General features: G+C 42.9%; 1 pseudogene; it reads left to right on the forward strand.

The window, feature by feature from the left end:
• Positions 1-16,441, forward strand: LOC128124208 (leukocyte immunoglobulin-like receptor subfamily B member 3; annotated as a pseudogene).

Consider the following 16,441-nt stretch of genomic DNA (forward strand, 5'->3'; position numbering starts at 1 on the left):
ATGGCCCAGATGACCCAATATCCAGAATGGCTTCAAGGCAATACAGAATACAGAGAATATAGCATCGCAGACTATTCCAGTCAGGACTTGACTTGGGACCCAGTGCTGGCAGGTGAGTGAGTGTCTGTGGATGTCCTGAATTTCACTTCTCATCATTCCTGCAGCCATGCCTGGGCAGTGAGGATGGAGAACAACACATGTGTTCTGACCCTGGGGATGGCTGGAGGTTTGGAGTTGGATCTGCAATCTGAGGGTAGGTGTCCTGGATCATAGCTTCTCTTTACCTTGCATAGGCCCTACCTAAGCCTATCCTCGGGGTACAGCCAGACTCTGTGGTCTACAACCAGACTATGGTGATCTTCTTGTGTGAGGGGGCAACAGGAACCAAAGCACACAGACTCTGTTGTGGGAGCCCGTTCTCGGGTTCCTCGTGGCTTTACCCAGCAGGTCCACATAGAGGATGATTAGACCACGGGCCTGAGTGCAGGTGTCTGAGATGGTCTGCACTTGGCTGTGCTGGGGGAGGAGGTCTTTTGCTCCACCCCTTGGCATCTCTATAAAAACCCTGGGGCAGAGACAGTCGGGGCCCGTTGGAATAGGTTCCAGGCCCTCTCGAGGCTATCCTTTATTTTCTATCTGTTTATCTCCGCGATATTCTCCGCAATAAATCCTTCTATCTAATATTTCCTGCTGCTCGCACTCAAGAAAACTCTGGGGAACTGTGGGGGTGGTTGGGTAAACGCCCCACAGAATGGCGCCTGAACAGGGACTAAAGAAAAAAGAAAAAAAAAGGGTCTAAAGAAAAAAAGGGGGACTAAAAAAAGGGGGGACTAAAGACAAATGAACAGGGACTAAAGAAAAAGCAATAGGGACTAAAGATAAAGGAAAATAATAGTTTTATTATAGAGTTTTTGGCGAAAGTGCTGAGTCAGCCCTGCCAGTGGAAAGGCATGCCGGTGTTATGAAAAATATATATTTTTTATATATTGAGAGGCAGGGGTTTTATCCTCGAGAGAAAAGGAAAGCAGACTGGAAGGATGTCCGATGCTGCAGCGAAATTCTCTTCTGTCAAAATTTTCTATCTTCTGGAGACTTAGAGGCTGGCCCCCAGCTCCCATCTTGCTCCGGACTTCCCTTTTGGAAAACTGGTGAGTACCCTTCCTTGCCCCAGACCCCATCCCTGGGCCCCAGCCACTCCAGGGAAGACCTGCCCAACTTGGCCCCAGGTTCTGGCCACCGGGCAGGTTCCCTGCTAGCCCCACCGGGAAGGATCCCCTTCTCCAAGACCCCTGGCAGACCCTGCAGTCTCCACGCCCTGCCCCCACGCCCATCCCCCTGAGCCCCAAGCCTCTTCCTGAGACTTAGAGGCTGGCCCCCAGCTCCCATCTTGCTCCGGACTTCCCTTTTGGAAAACTGGTGAGTGCCCTTCCTTGCCCCGGACCCCATCCCTGGGCACCAGCCACTCCAGGGAAGACCGGCCCAACTGGGCCCCAGGTGCTGGCCACCGGGCAGGTTCCCTGCTAGCCCCACCGGGAAGGATCCCCTTCTCCAAGACCCCTGGCAGGCCCTGCAGTCTCCACGCCCTGCCCCCACGCCCATCCCCCTGAGCCCCAAGCCTCTTCCTGAGACTTAGAGGCCGGCCCCCAGCTCCCATCTTGCTCCGGACTTCCCTTTTGGAAAACTGGTGAGTACCCTTCCTTGCCCCGGACCCCATCCCTGGGCACCAGCCACTCCAGGGAAGACCTGCCCAACTTGACCCCAGGTTCTGGCCACCGGGCAGGTTCCCTGCTAGCCCCACCGGGAAGGATCCCCTTCTCCAAGACCCCTGGCAGGCCCTGCAGTCTCCACGCCCTGCCCCCACTCCCATCCGCCTGAGCCCCAAGCCTCTTCCTGAGACTTAGAGGCTGGCCCCCAGCTCCCATCTTGCTCTGGACTTCCCTTTTGGAACACTGGTCTGGCTGAACCAAGTGTGCTGATAAGGCCAGTAACGAAGCACAAGGAGATGGGCAGACATCAAGGCAGAAACATATACAACAAAATGAATAGCAATACAGCATCACCAGGCCCTAGCCCTCCTCCAACACCTAGACCTGAACATCAGAAATTGGAAGAAGCAGAAGAAAACAGCCTTATGAATGACATCATGAAGAAGCTAGAGGCTTGTGTAGAGGAAAAGACAAAAAAATGTGAAGAACACTGTAAACAACTAGAGGAAAGGGCAAACAAATTAGAAGAAATCAATAAAGTCCTGGAAGAAAACAATAAAATACTGAGAGAAAATCAAGAAAAATCAATGAAACAAATGAAGGAAACAGTCCAAGACCTGAAAAGGGAAATAGAAAAAATGAAGAAGACACAAACAGAGGGAATGCTGGAAATAGAAAATCTGAGAAAACGATTGGGAACTTCAGATGCAAGTATAATCAACAGAATGCAAGAGATGGAAGAGAGGATCTCTAGCGTTGAAGATACAGTAGAAGAAATACATTCATCAGTCAAAGAAAACACTAAAGCCAACAAAGTCATGAACCAAAATGTCCAAGAAATTTGGGACACCATGAAAAGACCAAACCTAAGAATAATAGGGGTCGAAGAAGGAGAAGAATACCAACTCAAGGGCACAGAAAATATATTCAACAACATCATAGAAGAAAACTTTCCCAACTTAAAGAAGGAAATGCCTATGAAGATACAAGAAGCTTATAGAACACCAAACAGACTAGACCCCCCAAAAAAGTCCCCTCGCCACATAATAGTTAAACAACTAAACGTACAGAATAAAGAAAGAATATTAAGAGCAGCAAAGGAAAAAGGCCAAGTGACATATAAAGGCAAACCCATCAGAATAACACCCGATTTCTCAATGGAGACTTTGAAAGCCAGAAGAACCTGGACAGATGTAATGCAGACACTAAGAGACCATGGATGTCAGCCTAGACTAATATACCCAGCAAAACTTTCAATCACCATAGATGGAGTGAACAAGACATTCCATGACAAAGCCAGATTTAAACAATACTTATCCACAAACCCAGCCCTACAGAAAGCACTAGAAGGAAAATTCCAACCTAAGGAAGTCAGATACACCCTCGAAAACACAGGCAACAGATAAAGCCACAGCAGTAAACCCCAACGTATAGAAGTACCCACACAACTCCAACCAAAAAATAACAGGAATGAACCATCACTGGTCATTAATATCCCTTAATATCAATGAACTTAATTCACCTATAAAAAGACATAGGCTTACAGAATGGATACGAAAGCAGGACCCATCTTTCTGCTGCATACAAGAAACACATCTCAAATTCGAAGATAGACACTACCTAAAAATAAAAGGCTGGGAAAAGACTTTCCAATCAAACGGTCTTAAGAAACAAGCGGGTGTAGCCATCCTGATATCCAGCAAAATAGACTTCAAACTAAAATCAATCAAAAGAGATCAAGAAGGGCATTACATACTCATCACAGGAAAGATCCACCAAGATGAAGTCTCAATTCTGAATATTTATGCCCCAAACACAAGGGCACCCACATATGTAAAAGAAACATTACTAAAGCTTAAATCACATATAAAACCCCACACATTAATAGTGGGAGACCTCAACACCCCACTTTCACCACTGGACAGATCTCCCAAATTGAAACTTAACAGAGAAATAAAGGACTTAACTGATGTCATGACTCAAATGGACTTAATCGATATCTACAGAACATTCCATCCTAACAAAAAAGAATATACCTTCTTCTCAGCACCCCATGGAACCTTCTCTAAAATTGACCACATACTTGGCCACAAAACAAATCTAAACAGATACAAAAGAATTGGAATAACGTCCTGTGTTCTATCAGACCACCATGGTCTAAAGTTGGATTTCAACAACAACAAAAACTACAGAAAACCTGCAATCTCATGGAAACTGAATAATACCCAACTGAATCACCAATGGGTTAAGGAAGAAATAAAGAAAGAAATTAAAGACTTCCTAGAGATCAATGAAAATGAAGACACCACATATCCAAATTTATGGGACACTATGAAAGCAGTACTAAGAGGGAAATTCATAGCACTAAATGCCCACATAAATAAGTTGGAGAAATCTCACACTAGAGACTTAACAGCATACCTGAAAGCTCTAGAACAAGAAGAAGCACAGTCTCCCAGGGAAAATAGACGCCAGGAAATTATCAAAGTGAGAGCTGAAATCAATAAAATAGAAACAAAGAGAACAATACAAAAAATTAATGAAACAAAGAGTTGGTTCTTTGAGAAAATCAACAAGATAGACAAGCCCTTATCCAAACTAACCAAAAGACAGAGAGAGAGCATCCAAATCAACAAAATCAGAAATGAAAAGGGGGACATAACAACAGACATTGAGGAAATCCAGAGAATCATCAGGTCATACTTCAAAAACCTCTATTCGACAAAACTGGAAAACCTAAAAGAAATGGATAACTTTCTGGATAGGTACCACATACCTAAGTTAAATCAAGACCAGATAAACTATTTAAATAGTCCAATAACCCCTAACGAAATAGAAACAGTCATTAAAAGTCTCCCAACCAAAAAAAGCCCAGGACCAGATGGTTTCAGCGCAGAATTCTACCAGATCTTCAAAGAAGAGTTAATACCAATACTCTCTAAATTGTTCCACACAATAGAAACAGAAGGAACATTACCAAACTCCTTCTACGAGGCTACAATTACCCTAATTCCTAAACCAAACAAGGATACAACAAAGAAAGAGAACTACAGACCGATCTCCCTCATGAACATTGATGCAAAAATACTCAATAAAATACTGGCAAACAGACTCCAAGAACACATCAAAACAATTATCCACCATGATCAAGTAGGATTCATTCCAGGGATGCAAGGGTGGTTCAACATACGAAAGTCCGTCAATATAATACACCATATAAACAAACTCAAAGAAAAAAACCATATGATCATCTCACTGGATGCAGAAAAGGCATTTGACAAAATCCAACACCCCTTCATGATAAAGGTATTAGAGCGATCAGGAATACAGGGAACATACCTAAACATAATAAAGGCAATTTACAGCAAGCCAACAGCCAACATCAAGTTAAATGGAGAGAAACTCAAAGCAATTCCACTAAAATCAGGAACGAGGCAAGGCTGTCCACTCTCCCCATACTTATTCAATATAGTACTTGAAGTTCTAGCCAGAGCAATAAGACAACATAAGGAGATTAAGGGGATACAAATTGGAAAGGAAGAAGTCAAGCTTTCCCTATTTGCAGATGACATGATAGTATACTTGAGCGACCCCAAAGATTCCACCAAGGAACTGATACAGCTTATAAACACCTTCAGCAACATAGCAGGATACAAGATCAACTCAAAAAAATCAGTAGCCCTCCTATATACAATGGACAAAGAAGTGGAGAAGGAAATCAGAGATACATCACCCTTCACTATAGCCACAAATGACATAAAATACCTTGGGGTAACACTAACCAAGCAAGTGAAGGACCTATATGACAAGAACTTTAAGTCCCTGAAAAAAGAAATTGAAGAAGATGTCAGAAAATGGAAAGATCTCCCATGCTCATGGATAGGCAGGACTAACATAGTAAAAATGGCAATCTTACCAAAAGCAATCTACAGATTCAATGCAATCCCCATCAAAATACCAACACAATTCTTCACAGACCTGGAAAGAATAATACTCAACTTCATATGGAAAAACAAAAAACCCAGGATAGCCAAAGGAATCCTGTACAATAACACAACTTCTGGAGGCATCACGATCCCTGACTTCAAGCTCTACTATAGAGCTACAGTAATAAAAACAGCTTGGTACTGGCATAGAAACCGACATGTGGACCAATGGAATCGAATTGAAGACCCTGACATTAATCCGCACACCTATGAACATATAATTTTTGACAAAGAAGCCAAAAGTGCACAATGGAAAAAAGAAAGCATCTTCAACAAATGGTGCTGGCAAAACTGGATATCAACATGTAGAAGGCTGCAAATAGATCCATATCTATCACCGTGCACAAAACTTAAGTCCAAGTGGATCAAGGACCTCAACATAAATCCAGCTACTCTGAACCTGCTAGAAGAGAAAGTAGGAAGTAGTCTTGAACGCATTGGCATTGGAGACTACTTCCTAAATAGAACACCAGTAGCACAGACTCTGAGAGAAACAATCAATCAATGGGACCTTTTGAAACTGAGAAGCTTTTGTAGAGCAAAGGATACGGTCAACAAGGCAAAGCGACAGCCTACAGAATGGGAAAAGATCTTCACCAACCCCACATCTGACAGAGGACTGATATCCAGAATATATAAGGAACTCAAGAAATTAGACATCAAAATGCCCAACAGTCCAATTAAGAAATGGGCTATAGAACTAAACAGAGAATTCTCAACAGAGGAAACTCAAATGGCCGAAAGACATTTAAGGAATTGCTCATCATCCCTAATCATCAGGGAAATGCAAATCAAAACAACTCTGAGATACCACCTTACGCCTGTCAGAATGGCTAAGATCAAAAACACTGAAGACACCTTATGCTGGAGAGGATGTGGAGCTAGGGGAACTCTCCTCCACTGCTGGTAGGAATGCAAGCTTGTACAACCACTTTGGAAATCAATATGGCGCTTTCTTAGAAAATTGGGAATCAATCTCCCCCAAGATCCAGCTATACCACTCTTGGGCATATACCCAAGAAATGCTCAACCACACCATAAGAGCACTTGTTCAGCTATGTTCATATCAGCATTGTTTGTAATAGCCAGAACATGGAAACAACCTAGATGCCCTTCAACTGAAGAATGGATAAACAAAATGTGGTACATATACACAATGGAATACTACTCAGCAGAAAAAAACAATGGCATCATGAGGTTTGCAGACAAATGGATGGATCTAGAAAAAATCATCCTGAGTGAGGTAACCCAGACTCAGAAAGACAAACATGGTATGTACTCACTCATAGCAGGATACTAGACATGAAACAAGGATGAATTGTCTGCTACTCACATCACCAGGGAGGCTACCCGGAAAACAGGACCCCAAGAAAGACACAGGGATCGCCCAATGACAGAGAAATGGAATGAGATCTACATGAACAGCCTGGACATGAGTGGGGGTAATGAAAGGCGAGGGTCGAGGGAAAGAGAGCTTGGGGGAGCGGGAGATCCCAGCTGGATCAACAACCGAGAGGGAGAACAAGGAATAGGAGACCATGGTAAATGAAGACCACATGAGAACAGGAAGAAGCAAAGTGCTAGAGAGGCCCACAGAAATCCACAAAGATACCCACACAACAGACTGCCGGCAATGGTCGAGAGACAGCCCGAACTGACCTACTCTGGTGATGGGATGGCCAAACACCCTAATTGTTGTGCTAGAAACCTCATCCAACTACTGAGGGATCTGGATGCAGAGATCCATGACTAGGCCCTGGGTGGATCTCTGGGAGTCCAATCAACGAGAATGAGGAGGGTTTATATGAGCGAGAATTGTTGAGACCAAGGTTGGATAAAACACAGGGACAAATAGCCAAATGAATGGAAACACATGAACTATGAACCAATGGCTGAGGGGTCCACACTGGATCAGGCCCTCCGAATGGGTGAGACAGTTGATTGGCTTGATCTGTTTGGGAGGCATCCAGGCAGTGGGACCAGATCTTGTGCTCATTGCATGAGTTGGCTGTTTGAAACCTGGGGCCTATGCAGGATTGTTTGGCTCGGCCTGGGAGGAGGGGACTAGACCTACCTGGACTGAGTCTACCAGGTTGACCTCAGTCTATGGGGAAGGCTTTGCCCTGGAGGAGATGGGAATGGGGGGGGGGGGGCGTTGGGGGGAAGGTGAGGGGGACGGGAGGGGGGGAGAACAAGGGAATCCGTGGCTGATATGTAGAACTGAATTGTATTGCAAAATAAATTAAAATAAAAAAAAATTTTCTATCTTCTATCCCTTAATTTCTATCTGAAAAATAAGGCATAAGGCATAGGGTAGTAATATAGTGTAGGAAAAACTTAGAAGTGTAAGATTGTGTAGGAAAAAATAAGGCAACTAGACAGGAAAAACTCTACAATTTTCTAACTTTGGGGGCTATGAATGCAAACTGGGAAAAAAATCTTTCTTTGGGTTTTTTGGGTAGTAAAAAAGCTCTTGTTTGAGCTTATGGGGAAGAAAAAGTTTCCTATGGAAGCTCTTGACCTGGGGACAGCTGAAATGCTAAGTCCAAGCGGCAGGAGAAAGTGATTTCTCCCAGAGGCAAATATGGGGGTGTAAAAAGCCAAAAAGTTTAAAGTTGGGAAGTTTTGGGAAAAGGTGGTCTTTCTCTCTTGGGAAAAAAATCTTTCTCTTAAACTAAAAGCTTTTCTTGGAAAATTTGGGGGAAAAATCTCTCTAAAGCTTTAATCTTTCTCAAAAACTCTCAAGCTTAAAAACTAAAGCCTTTAACTTTCTCAAAAGGACAAAAATTAGAATCACCTGAAGATATTAGTATGGGGACCACCTGTGATTAGCTCTAAGGGAAAACAACAAACCTCTTAAGACAGCAAAACCTAAGTTTTGACTTTCAAGCCTTAAAAATCCTCCCTGCAATGCAGGAGGCAGGGACAAGTTCCTAAAAACCTCTACTAAGCTCTGTCTCTTCAAGCCAGTAAAAGACAGTGGGTCAGAGTACCCTGAGGGAAACGCTTGTGAGAGTGTGGGTAAAGAGCTACAGAGAGCCCAAAAGGGCAGGAAACTCTACTGGGAAAAGCAAAAATGCCAAGCTTTTCAGTTATGCCCAGCTGAGACAACAAGGGTTTTGTTTCTGAGTGAGCATTTCAGAATGAAAAGGTGCTCCTAATTGTCCTAATGCAAAGATCCCCTGAAGCAATGCAAACTGTTAGCACTGTATCCTCGCTTCTGACCAAAAACCCAGAGGCGACTGGCCAGCGTCTCTGAGTTGGAGTGCATTTCGGGGATACTAGGGTTCCTGCAGTTGCAAACTTCTGGAGCACAGAGCTGAGGCAGGAAGGTGCAGGACCCAGGGGAAAACTGCTAATGAACAAAATCTAAAGCCGGTGGGAACAGCACAGTTGTCCACTTTCCTACAAGTCCCGGGGTTAATAGGTCCACAACTGCAAAAAGACATCTGAGAAAAGCTTTCCTATCAGAGTAAGGACCTTTCTGGGAAAACAGTAAAGCTGAACTGTGTCTGAAGCAGTTGTGCTGCTGAGTCAGAACGCTATCTGGGGAAAGAGCCCAAGCCAGGGCAGAACAGAACTATCCAGGAGTAAAGCTTTCTTTTCTGTTGGAGAAAGCATCTCTTTGAGAAAAGCTTTGTTTCAACTGACTCCCAATGAGATGAGGGAGTGTAGCCCTGAGGAGTGATTGCCTCTGGCATAAGCTCTGTCCTTGAGCACCCAGACAAGCAAATGCAATCCACTGGAGGACTGGGCCAGGTGAAGGCCTGATGAAGCAAAACACGTGTCCTAATGGGAGTTTAGAAATGGCAAAAATCTCCCTTGTTAGATTTTCAGTCTGTACGCAAACCACACAGACCCTGAAAACAGAAACGGACAAAAAGCCCCTACCTTCAGTAGCAGGGAAAGCCACCACTGTAGTGTCGGTAACTGTTTCTGGGGTAGAGGGGATAAACTGAGACCAAACTGGGAACTGTCTGGGAAAAAGACTCCAAAGAAACAGAAGGGACATATTCCTCCCCAGAAAATACATGACCTGTGAAAAGCTGCTAGAATTTGAGGCAGATTCGGGGGGAGAAAAAAAGCCCCTACCTCCAAAGGCAGCTAGCAGAGGTACAGAGCCACAGACAGATACCTGAAGCTCTGCATCTGGGGAAGGAATAAGCAAAATGAGACAGATCAGTGGGAGAAAATCTCTTCTGAAGGAACTATGGAAAAGCTGTTGTAAATGATCTTGTTTTTCACTGACTGGCTAAGACAAACACGAACCCCGAGGAAAGTTGCTATCAGAAATTGCCCACCTCAATGCGCGCTAACAAGGCAGGTACAGTTCTGATTTGGGGGCCAGTATCAAATGAAGGAGAGACACCTGTTAAAGCCAGCTGAGGAGAGACCAGAAACCTCCCAATGTGCCATAGATGAAAATGTAAAATGCTTGTTCAAATCACCCGTTGCAAAAGCAAAAAACTTTGTTCAAACCTCCCAGGCAAGAATTTGTAATCAAGTCTGGTAAAAGAGAACCAGTTGACTCTCAGACCCGAAAAGAACTCTGGGAAATGACTGATGGGAAAATGATATAAGGGACTGATATGGGACTGATATTATGGACTGATATAAGGGAAATGCATTCTGGGAAAGGTAGTTTTTCCACTAAAGAAGGTGACATTGCCCTGAAACACTTTTTGTCAGCTCGAAAATACGTTCCTGGTAAACTTAAAATACAGCTTTTAAAAGAATAAGGAGGAAAATCGTCTAAGAGTTTAAGTGTCAGTTCCAATGAAAAATTGAAAGGATACGGAACTAGGTGCTTCGCGGTTTGGGGCTCCTTTGGTAAAATGCCTTATTTACCCTAATAGCTGTGCAAAGTCTTTAACGATAGTTGGATGACAAAAAGCTACCTATAAGAGCAAACAAGCCAGTTTAAAATCCTTAAGAAAGCAAGAGAGCAGTTTATACACTGAACGTTGTCTAAGATCTGAAGAAACTTATGTGATATTAAAAATTATTTACCTCTTGAACAAACAGCCTGCAACGAATGATTCCTATGCAAATCTAATTAAGGGGATAAGAAACAGGCATTCAAAATCTAGCTGTCTTACAAAAGAGTTGCTTCACCTGAAATTTCCTTATAAAAAAATCAATGCTAAATATTACAGCTGCTAATAACATCAGGAGTTAAAGCTAATAAAATGAAAATGCTAAATCCTGAAAATGCTTTTTCTCAGAGTAAGCTAATGAAGGATATGTTTCGTGAAAGAACATCTATGTTCTTAACTCTTTTGAATAGTAACAGTTTTGGTAAAAATATTGGAACTAACAACAATCTAGTCAAAATGTTTCAACAAATCCAAGACGCTATTCCACAAAAGAAAGCTGCCATGCTTTGTGGGCCATATTAAAGCTCACTCCAATCTTCCTGGTCCTTTAGCTGAGGGTAATTCGAAATGGAAAGATCCCTGCTCGGGATTATGGAAGGGTCCCGATCCTGTGTTAATATGGGGTCGAGGACATGTTTGTGTTTTTTCACAAGAGGAGAATGAAGCTCGGTGGTTACCGGAGCGTCTGGTAAGGAGCGTGGAACTAAGGAAGGGTCAGCTCCAATGATGTTCCTATAAAGGAACCAGAATGAAAGTGGCTCGATTAGTATTTCTGAGGTTTTGTCACTGGTTAATGCAAACAGTGCGGAAATGGAGTTCAGAGCTGTGCCACTTTTGGCCTTACTAACGCCTTTAGAGAAGTACTTTATATCACCTAATAGCTGTGCAGTATTTGCCAAAGACCTTTACAGCAGCTAAATATGGTAATTTAACGCTCAGCATGAAGTGAAGTTTTTCAGTAGAAAGAACCAAAAGTACTGCTGTAATAGAAACGTTTGTCTGAATTGAAGCACTTAGGGAAACTACTATGAATTTGGGTGAAGGGACAGCCTCTAGTTAAAAACCATCTACCGGTGACAGTGCACCTCTGCCGGTTCGGAACGGCTGAGAGAACTGGCAACTTTGGAGTGTGGTGTCATCCTGGGAAGGTTACAGTTCCCTAGCAACTATCACAATTCTATAACAACACTCACTAAATCCCAGTGCTTTATAGCAAAGCTGACTGTAAACTCTAAACTTTAGAAATGATGTACATACTTCCTGTCTAGTTAAGAGAATCTTTCTAATAGAGATAGTGATAATAATTAAGAGTAAGAAATAGAAAAAGATGAAAATAAGATATGTGAGTTTGTAGAAATTATCTTGTTAGATCTGTTAAGAAATCTTTAGGTGCTAAGTTAAATATATGCTAATGGTAGCCCTGTATAAGTTTGTAAAATAGATCTATAGAGTTCCTTTAAGAATATAAGCTTGCAAGAAGAATCTAAGGTAGTCCTAAGACATGTAGTAATAAGCTTGTAAGAAGTAAAAATGCTAGTTGTAAATGTAACTTTAAATAAGAAATAAGATGGAATGAACATAAGAAATAAGAAGTAATAAGAAATATATTTGCTAAAGTAGTTCTATAATTTCCTTAAGGAGTATAAATAAGTAGATGTTAATGTTATGAGTTTGTAAAAATGTGTAAATGTTGAATGTGAGTCTAAATGCTTTGCAAGGCAAAAAATGTTATATGTGAGTTTGTAAAAAAGTGTAAATGTTAAGTGTGAGTCTATGCTTAATGTATATGATGAACAAACCTGAGATCTAGAAGTTAGGCAGTCTGAATGGTTTCAAAAGTTCCAGAAGCCGCTAAGAAGCTAAGAATGGCGGACGCCAGAACCAGCACAAGGCATCCGCAGCTGAGATCTGTGGAAAACCGACGCAACACAGAAAAACCTGAGCTAACATCAAAAACGGTGCGGTTTAGAATACTACTGTACCTAAAAAGGTCTCTGGCTTGAGAACAAAAGTTCGGAAATGCTTGTTTGAACAAAAATTGTTAACTGCAAAAAGTTTTGGTTGAAAAACGTCTCTTCATATTTGGAAGTGAAAGCCTGATACTAGAATTTATTTCTTGTTTGAACTTTTTGAACTTAAAATGAGATAAAATTACAAAAAGAATTTGGTTATGGATTTCTCATATTTGAAAGACTAGTACCAGAATTTATCGTTTGAATTTTAAGACTTAAGAAATGAAATGAACAGTAGAGATTTCATTGATATGGGACAATTTTGAGTTTACTTACAGTAATGACCCAGAAACTGTTTTCTGGGACTGGTTTTGTGTTACAAATGGAACTGTTTAAATGGAAAAGTTTGAGATTTTGCTTAAATTATAAAGAAAAAGGGGAGAGTAAATATTCCTTAGTCTAATTTCAAAAGCTGTTTGAGTGGATTAATGTCATGTTTTTGTTAGTAAGAAATGCAAATGGGGTATACTAAGAGACTACTTTTAAAGTGTGTAAAGAGTTTTATTAAGAAACTGCTTTTGGATGTTTTGCTAAAAGTTTTCCAAGTGTTCTGGTTAGATTGAAAATATTGCTTTTCAATATGGGTTTGTAGGAATTGTATAAGTTTGGGTTCTTCTAACTAGGTTTGAGATTTTGTTTAAAAAATTATAAAGAAAAGGAGGAGTTATGAGGTTGAATTATGTTTGCAGAAATTATGTTTATCCTATTGATATTGATGCACCCTGGTTTTGTGGAGTTAAGGAATATTTAAGTTTGATGTGAATACATCGAAGTTTTTCCTATGTTCTGTTAGCAAGAAAATTCAAATGATTGAGTTAAAGTTGTAAGACAGAGAAAATTGTTAACTATATATAGCACCATATATGCTAATTCAAATGGTTCTGTTAAGAGTTTGCTTTGAGTTGTAAGATTGAGAGAATTGTGACTATGTATAGCAATATTTATGTTAACCTGTTAATGGTAATGATGAAGCTAAGGGATTCTTTAAGTTTGTAGTCACCTTAAGAGTTTTTGGCTTAGAAAGGGCTTGAGGCAGCTAAGACTGCTGTAGTCACCTTGGACCTAATTCAAAAGAGAAATGCCATCTTTATCATCCTCTACTCCCATACTGGGAGGTGTAACAGCTATGGAGATTGCTGTAAGTCACTAATAGTTATTTTTTTATATATTAAGAAAGGGGGACCTGTGGGAGCCCGTTCTCGGGTTCCTCGTGGCTTTACCCAGCAGGTCCACATAGAGGATGATTAGACCACGGGCCTGAGTGCAGGTGTCTGAGATGGTCTGCACTTGGCTGTGCTGGGGGAGGAGGTCTTTTGCTCCACCCCTTGGCGTCTCTATAAAAACCCTGGGGCAGAGACAGTCGGGGCCCGTTGGAATAGGTTCCAGGCCCTCTCGAGGCTATCCTTTATTTTCTATCTGTTTATCTCTGCGATATTCTCCACAATAAATCCTTCTATCTAATATTTCCTGCTGCTCGCACTCAAGAAAACTCTGGGGAACTGTGGGGGTGGTTGGGTAAACACCCCACACTCTGTAAAAAGGAATACCAAAAACTAAAGTGCATAGAGTTTCTACAAAATCCTAAGTACAAGGCTGAATTCTCAATCTCAAAATTAGCTGATCACCAAGCAGGACAATATTGTGATCAATATCAGACCCACAATGAATGGTCAGAGTTCAGTGACTTCCTGGAGCTGGTGGTGACAGGTAAGAGGATACAGAGGATCCCAAGCCTCAGGATTGACTGTCAAGAAGTGAGTCTGCTCTTCTGGGTGCCCCCCAACCTCACAGCCCTGGAGGATAATGAGGCCTGATACATTTAACAGATTCCTGTTTCTCTCCTAGGAGCCTACAGTAAATCCAGCCTGTCAGCAAGGCCCAGCCTGGTGGTGACTGAAGAAGGGAATATCACCCTCCAGTGTGACTTGTTGCAGCAATATGACAGGTTCATTCTGACTAAGGAGGGCCTCAGAGGCTGTTCTGGGTGCTGGACTCACAGTATAACTACTCTACTAGAGAGTTTCAGGCCCTATACTCTGTGGGCCCTGTGACCTCCAGCCAAAGGTGGACATTCAGATGCTATAGCCTTAATAAGACAGACCACAATTGTGGTCAGAACCTAGTGATCCCCTGGAGCTCCTGGTCTCAGGTGAGGAACCCCAGCCTTTCCGTAGAATGATGTTGAAAAGATACAGATGCTCAGGGAGGTCTTGGTGTGTGGTGTGTGTGAGGGGCCAGAGCTCCTGAGCCCATGACCCAGAGCATGGGAGAAAGTGGGACACAAGATACAGAATCCAAGACAGAGAGTGACTGCAAAGCCCAGGAGGTCAGGACAGAGATGAATCCTAATCGGGCCTTCTGTTACTCTGGATCAGCTCATGTGCCATCCACAACAGCTAGGGGAACCCCACAGAAGAGAGGGAGGAAGGGGTGCAGGAGCCAGAGCACTCAGGACATCAGGAGAACATGGCCCACAGAATCTACTAAGCAGGGATCATGAGGGCTCACAGAGACTGTGGCAGCAACCATGGAGCCTACACAGTTCTGTCCTAGGCCCTCTGCACACATGCTGTGGTTGTTTACTTTGGATGTTTTGCTTTGTTTTGTTTTTGAGTTTCACTGTGTAGCCCTGGCTGCCTTGGAAGTCACTCTGTAGACCAGGCTGGCCTTGAACTCACAGAGATCTGCCTGCATCTCTTTCCCGAGTGCTGGAATTAAAGGCATGCACCACCACCTCCTGGCTAGCATGGTGTCTCTGTTAGACTAAAACAACAGGACTGGGGATAGATCTAACTCTTTTGCCTGAATGTGGCATCTTTTTCCTCTTACCGGATTGCCTTAACCAGCCTCAATATGAGGGTGTGTGGCTAGTCTTACTGCATGCTGTTATGCCTTATTCAGTCAATATCACTGGAAACCTGTTCTTTCTGAAGGGAAAGAGGAGCAGTGGATATAGGAGAGAGTAGTGGGAAGGCTGCTGTCAGGATATCTTGTATGAGAGAAGAATAAATTAAAAAAAAAAAACGTGCCAGGCGGTGGTGGTGCACGCCTTTAATCCCAGCACTCGGGAGGCAGAGCCAGGCTGATCTCTGTGAGTTCGAGGCCAGCCTGGACTACCAAGTGAGTTCCAGGAGAGGAGCAAAGCTACACAGAGAAACCCTGTCTCGAAAAACCAAAAAAAAAAAAAAGTGCCATCTGCAACTGTGACTTTCTCTGTGCTACATTCTGACAGACCAAACTTCTTCTCTCCTACTTCCTTGCAGGGACCCTCCACAAACCCACCATCAAAGCTGAGCCTGGCTTTGTGGTCATCTCAGAAAGCCCCATGACCATCTGGTGTCAGGAGAGTCTGGATGCAGAAATATAAGTTCTGCATAAAGAGGGAAGCCAAAAACCCTGGGGCACACAGTTCCCAGGAAGACAGAGAACAAGGCCAAGTTCTCCATCCCTTTTGTGACACAGCAACATGGGGGACAATATCGCTGTTACTGTTACAGCTCAGCTGGATGGTCAGAGCGCAGTGACATCCCAGACATAGTAGTGACAGGTGAGGAGACAGTCAGGGTCTCAGCCCCATGATCTGGTCTCAGAAGTATTGCCTTGACAAAACCTATCCGTGAAGTACATTGTGGCTTGTGAGTCCATGTAACAGTCTGCCTCCTTCTCTCCTAGGAATCCACTACACTAAACCCAAGCTGACAGCCATGCCCAGGCCTGTGGTGACCTCAGGAGGGAACAAGACTCTCAAGTGTGTCTCACAGGAGGGATATGACAAGTTCATTCTCACCAAGGAAGATCAGAAGTTCCTCAGCTCCATGAACTCACAGTTTATACACAGTATTATTCAGTACCAAGCCTAG

This window comes from Peromyscus californicus, unplaced genomic scaffold (genome assembly GCF_007827085.1).
Source record: "Peromyscus californicus insignis strain IS unplaced genomic scaffold, ASM782708v3 Scaffold_4__1_contigs__length_199733344, whole genome shotgun sequence".
Taxonomy (NCBI): domain Eukaryota; kingdom Metazoa; phylum Chordata; class Mammalia; order Rodentia; family Cricetidae; genus Peromyscus; species Peromyscus californicus.